The following is a 6,980-nucleotide window of genomic DNA, read 5'->3' as shown; positions in this document are numbered from 1 at the left end:
AGGGAAGAGACTAGGTGGCCCATGGTTTAGTGAAACCTCCACGCAGGTTCTTCTGAAGATTGAAAGAGAAAATGAGGAGGAATCCATGGCTACGGACAACAAGAAGGGACCCTCCTGCCTGATTGAGAAGGACTGGATGGACTTAGGCAGTAGTGGTGGAGTTCAGTAATGTTCACAGGTGCAGAGTCACAAACAGGTCTTACTGCTTGGCGTGAAGTTTAAGCTGAGGCTTACCATAAGGAGAGGGATTGTCCAGGAGGACCCTGGCATTGGGATGATGATGCGTTTAACATACCTGGGTGAGAGGCTGCCATTGTTGGCAGTGCCTCCATGTCCTGAGCACTGATGTCTGGCAAGAAAACAAAGTGACCAGGTGATTGCAGATGATGAGATTGAAGCCATGAGTGAGGAAGATTTGAGTGTACATGTTCACATTGATGGAGAGAGATATTTATTGCAGGTGTGGATGGGAGGAGGAAATGTCACTCAAGACACACAAGCCAGTGGATATGTGTTCCCGATTAGAGTCAGGGGCACAAACAGGTGAACACATCACAGGTATGGCGAGCAGCTGGTGGAGGCTGTGACAGTCTAAGACTGTGAGACACCGGCCCCAGGCTGATGACAGGCCTCTGGATTCGGCTAACATAGAACTTGCTGGAGTTATAGTGATAGGGTGTCAAACATCCGGCAGAGCTACCAGTGGCTATGAATGTGACCATGTCTGAGGCATGTGCAGACATGTCTTCCTCCATTGAGAAGTCAGTGATCCACAGGGAAAGTCAGATCCCACAGGCTAGTCAGTAGATGGCAGAGGGTTGCACAGACATGCATATGAACAAGGAAATCGGGTGGGCCAGTTGGCCCTTCGAGCCTGCTCTGCTATTCAATAACATTGTGGCTGATCTGCTTTTAACTTCAACTCTGCATTCCTGCATATCCCCAGTAATCTTTCATTGTCTTGGTAATCAAGAATCTATTCACCTCTGCCTGAAAAATATTTAAGGATTCTGCATCCACTGCCTTTTGTAGTAAGGCATTCCAAAGACTCACAACCGTCTGACAGGAGGAGAATGTTTCCACATCTCAGCTTTAAATAGGCACGCCTTTATTGTAAACTATAGTTCTGGATGCCCCCATGCCTCACTCCCCCCAACAAAAGGAAACATCCTTTTAACACTCACTCAGTTATGTTGTCATTATCCTATATGTTTTAAGTCAGTCACCTCTGACTGTTCATAAACTCCAAAGGATACAGGCTGAGCCTTCCTCACCTTTCCTGCACACTGACCTTCTGTGACACTGAGATCTCTCTGCATCTCAGAGCTCTGCATCTCCTCACCATTTATATAATATACTTATATTTATTCTTTCTGCCAAAATGGACAATTCCACACTTTCTCCACAATGTACTCCATTTGCCAGATCTTTGCTTACTCACTGAACCATTCTTATATCCCTTTGTAGTGTCCTTACGTCCTCTTCATAACTCACTTTCCTACCTATCTTTGTGTCCATGATGTGGAGGTGCTGATTTTGGACTGGGGTGGACAAAGTCAGGAGTCACATGACACTAGGTTATAGTCCAACAGGTTTATTTGAAATCACAAGTTTTTGGAGCGCTGCTCATTTGTCAGGTGAGGTGTGACGAAGGAGCAATGCTCCAAAAGCTTGTGCTTTCAAATAAACCCATTGGACTGTAATCTGGTGTCATGTGACTTCTGACCTTTTCTTTGTGTCATCAGCAAATTTAGCTACTATACCTTTGATCCCTTCATCCAGTTGTTTATATAAATTGTAAAGAGTTGAGGCCTGACCACTGACCCACATGGCACACCATTTGTGAGATCCTGTCAGCCTGTAAAAGACCCATTCATTCCTACTCTACGATTCCCATTAACAAGCTAACCTTCCATCCATGCCAATATTGTTACTCCCTGAACTATCAGTTTTTTATTTTCCGCAATAACTTTTAATGTGGCACCTTATCAAATGCCTTTGGAAATCTAAATACAATATACCCATTGGTTCCTCTTTATCTACAGCACAACCTACTTCAAAGAACTCCAATAAATTAGTTAAACATGATTTGCTTTTGACAAACCCACGTTGTCTTTGCCTGATTACCTTGAATTTATCCAAGTGTCCTGTTATAACGTCTTTAATAATAGCTTCTAACATTTTCCCTATAACAGATGTTTAGCTAACCAGCCTGTAGTTTGCTGCTTTCTGCCTCTCTACCTTTTTGAATAAAGGAGTTAGAACATAGAACATAGAACAGTACAGCACAGTATAGGCCCTTCAGCCCACGATGTTGTGCCGAACTTTTACCTTAATCCTAAGGTCTATCTAACCTCCATACTATCATCCATACGCCTATCTAATAGCCGCTTAAATGCCCCTAATGAGGCTGACTCCACTACCCTCTCTGGTAACGCATTCCACGCCCCTACCACTCTCTGAGTAAAGAACCTACCTCTGACATCTCCCCTATATCTACCTCCACTCACTTTAAAACTATGCCCCCTCATAATAGCTACCTCCACCCTAGGAAAAAGTCTCTGGCTATCCACTCTATCTATACCTCTGATCATTTTGTACACCTCTATCAAGTCACCTTTCATCCTTCGTCATTCTAAAGAGAAAAGCCCTAGCTCTCTCAACCTTTCCTCGTAAGACCTTCCCTCCATTCCAGGCAACATCCTGGTAAATCTCCTCTGCACCTTTTCCAATGCTTCCACATCTTTCCTGTAATGAGGCGACCAGAACTGGACACAATACTCCAGATGTAGCCGAACCAGGCTTTTGTATAGCTGGAGCATAACTTCGTGGCTCTTGAACTCAATTCCTCCATTAATGAAAGCTAACACACCATACACCTTCTTAACAACTCTATCCACCTGGGTGGCAACTTTCAGGGAACTGTGGACATGAACCCCAAGACCCCTCTGCTTCTCCACACTGCCAAGAATCTTTCTGTTAACCCTGTATTCTGCTTTTAAGTTTGTCCTACCAAAATGAATCACCTCACACTTTTCAGGGTTAAACTCTATCTGCCACTTCTCAGCCCAGCTCTGCATCCTATTAATGTCCCTTTTGTAACCTAGAACAGCCCTCTGCACTATCCACAACTCGACCCACCTTCATATCATCCGCGAACTTACTAATCCACCCTTCCACTCCTTCATCCAAATCATTTACAAAAATCACAAATAGAAGAGGACCCAGAACAGATCCTTGTGGTACACCACTCGTAACTGAGCGCCATGTTGAATATCTTCCATCCACTACCACCCTTTGTCTTCTAAGGGTCAGCCAATTCTGAATCCAATCTGCCACATTTCCCCCTATCCCATGCCTCCTTACCTTCTGCATGAGCCTACCATGGGGAACCTTCTCAAATGCCTTACTTAAATCAATTTATACCACATCCACTGCTCTACCTTCATCCACATGTTTGGTCACCTCTTCAAAGAATTCAATAAGATTTGTGAGGCATGATCTACCCCTCACAAATCCATGCTGACTATCCTGAATCAAACTGTGCCTTTCCAAGTGATCATAAATCCTATCTCTCAGAGCCCTTTCCAATAATTTGCCCACCACTGAAGTAAGACTAACTGGCCTGTAATTTCCGGGGTTATCCCTATTCCCTTTTTTGAACAAGGGAATGACGTTTGCCTCTCTCCAATCTTCCGGCACTATATCCGTGGACAGTGGGGACGAAAAGATCATCGTCAAAGGCCCTGCGATCTCTTCCCTCGCTTCCCATAGAATCCTTGGATAAATCCCATCAGGCCCAGGGGACTTATCTATCTTCAAGTTCCTCAAAATTCCTGGTACATCTTCCTTACTAACATCGACCTCCTCTAGCCTACCAGCCTGTTTCACACTGTCCTCCCCTACAACTAGGTCCCTCTCAGTTGTGAATACCAAAGAAAAGTATTCATTAAGGACCTCTCCTATCTCTTTAGGCTCTGTGCACAAATTCCCTTTATAATCCTTGATTGGCCCTACTCTTTCTCTGGTCATGCTCTGGTCAGTTACGTTAGCTATTTTCCAATTTTCTCTGAATCCAATGAGTTTTGGAAAATTAAAACCAACAAATCAATAATTTCATGCCTACTTCTTTTAAGACTCCAGAATAAAATCCATCAGAACCTGAGGACTTGTCAACTCGCAGTTTCAACAATTTACTCAGTGCTACTTCCCCTGTAATTGTAATTTTCTTGAGTTCCACCCTCCCTTTCAATTCCTGATTTACAGATATTTCTAGGATGCTACTTTGTATACTCCATAGAGAAGACTGATGAAAACTCTCTGTTCAATTTGTCTGCCATCTCTTTATCCTCCATTACTAACTCCTCAGACTGATTTTCTATAGGGCAAATGCATTGCTAATTCATTTTTTAAAATCTCTGAAGAAACCTGTATCTATTTTCGTATTTTTGCTAACTTTCACTTGTGCTCTAATTTTTCCCTCCTTATTAATCTTTTAGTAATTCTTTGCTTTTTTAATGTACTGTCCAATCCTTGGACCTATTACCTAACTTTGAACAATTATATGCGTTTTCTTTGAGTTTTATGCTATCTTTGGTCTTTTTAGTTAATCATGGATTGCGTGTCCTTCTCATAATTTTACCTATGCGTTGGAATATATCTGTTTTGTGCTTTCTGGAATATCACCTTAAATGTTTGCCACTGCAGCTTGATTGACCTATCCTCAACATAAATTGCCACTTTCACTAACTCTGCTTTCATACCTTTATAAATGACTTTATTTAAATTTAAAATAATAGTCTTGAACCCACATTTTACTCCGTAAAACTGAATGTAAAGTTCAATATAATTATGGTTGCTGCTACTCAGGGTCGCTTTGACTACGAGGTCAGTAATTAATGCTGTCTTAATAAAAACCGAAAGAACTGTGGATGCTGTAAATTAGGAATAAAAACAGAAGTTGCTGGATAAGCTCAGCAGGTCTGGCAGCATCCTTGAAGAAAAAGATCAGAGTTAATGTTTTGGGTCCGGTGACCTGAACGGAACCGAACCCACTGGACCTGAAACGTTAACACTGATTTTTTCTTCATTAATGCTGCCTTGTTGATCAAAACCCAGGTCAAGTATAGCCTGCTCTCTGGATAGTATCATAATGTTGCTAGTGTAAGAAATAGTCCCAGAAGCATTCAATGAATTCCTGCTGTAGAGTATTTGTTCCCGTCTGATTTTTCCAGTCTAAGTTAAAATCCATCATTTGGATTGCTGAACCCTTTTTGAGAAGCTCCTATTATTTCTTTTTTGATATCTGGTCCTGCCATGTGGTTACTGTTAAAGGGTACCTGTACACAACTCCCTTGCCTTTATCATTCCCCATGTCTACCCAGATGGTTCTATATCCTGGTTGCCCAAATTAAGGTCATCCCCCTCTATTGTGTTAATATATTCTTTAATGAGACCATAAGACCATAAGAAATAGGGACAGTAGCAGGCTGTTCAGCCCCTCAAGCCTAAGATCATGGCTGATCCAACACTCGTCACATCCACTTTCCTGCATTTTCCCCATAGCCCTTCATTCCCCATCTGATCAAGAATATATCTCAGCCTTAAAATACACAAGGACTCTGTCCCCACAGTTTTCTGTGGCAAGGAGTTCCAAAGGCTCACAACTCTCTGAGAGAAGAAATTCCTCCTCATCTCAATCTTAAACTGGTGCTGCTTATTCTGAGGCTATGCTCTCTGGTCCTAGGCTCTCCCGTGAGGGGAGCATTCTCCCAGCAATTTACCCTGTCAAACACCTTAAGAACTAACAGAGCATTTACCCTTTCCTAGCTTTCTGTCCTTCCTAAATGTCACATGCACTTCAATCTTTGGGTCTCAATCCAGATTATCCTGCAGCTACGTCACTGTTATGATCACTAGATCCTACTTTTTATTAATTACTTAATTTTATTACGTGTTAATCTGTTTCATTTTGTTTTGTTTTGCATTAAAATAAAGCGCCTTAAGTTTTGTTCTTTTACCAAGTTTGTAATCTCCAGTCGTAACTGCTGATTTGTTCTTTGATCTATATTCTCTGTCCCTCCATTCATTGTCTGTTAATCATTTCCCACATCAATAATAGTGAACCTCTTAACTTTCGGTGCCCCTTCTACACTTTATGATTCTATGATCCCACCTCTTTTGACCCTGAAAAGCCCTTCCACGCTGTGCAAGATGGCGGCAGAGTAGGATGCTCCTTTGGAGCTCCTCTGCTCCGCCTGTTCATTTTTCTCCTTTTCCCTTTTTTACTTCTTTTTTTTCTTCTTCTCTCCCCTCAGCCAGCAGCAAGTCCACAGCAGTGAGCCCTCATGCCCCGGAACACAGCAGCAGCTAAGCCTGCATCAGCACATGGGCTGCGAGCCCCAGAGCCGCGTGGGGAAGCAGCCCTGGAACATTGCACAGGCAGAAGCGTGAGCTGGTGGTGTGGACGGGAGCAGGCGGGAGCAGAAAAACGGAGGCAAGCAGGAGAAGGCAGCCTGAGGCAGCAACAGAGGGCCCGGGTCCCCAGAGCTATGGAAGAGCTACGTCCCTGGAGTGTCGGAGAGGCTGAGTCCCCAGAGCGACCAAGTCCCAGAGTGAAGGCAGGGCCAAGTCCCAGAGCGAAGGCGGGGCCAAGTCCCAGAGCGACGGTGAGCCAAGTCCCAGAGCGACAGGGGGGCCAGGTCCCAGAGCGACGGCGGGGCCAAGTCCCACAGCGAAGGTGGGGCCAAGTCCCAGAGCGACAGGGGGGCCGAGTCCCAGACCGACGGCAGGGCCGAATCCCAGAGCGACGGCGGGGCCGAGTCCCAAAGCGACAGCGGGGCCGAGTCCCAGAGCGAAGGCGGGGCCAAGTCCCAGAGCGACGGCGGGGCCAAGTCCCAGAGCGACGGCGGGGCCAAGTCCCAGAGCGACGGCGGGGCCAAGTCCCAGAGCGACGGCGGGGCCAAGTCCCAGAGCGACGG

The sequence above is a fragment of the Rhincodon typus genome, chromosome 1 (assembly GCF_021869965.1).
Source record: "Rhincodon typus isolate 14 chromosome 1, sRhiTyp1.1, whole genome shotgun sequence".
NCBI lineage: Eukaryota > Metazoa > Chordata > Chondrichthyes > Orectolobiformes > Rhincodontidae > Rhincodon > Rhincodon typus.
Note: the sequence above shows the minus strand (reverse complement) of the source record.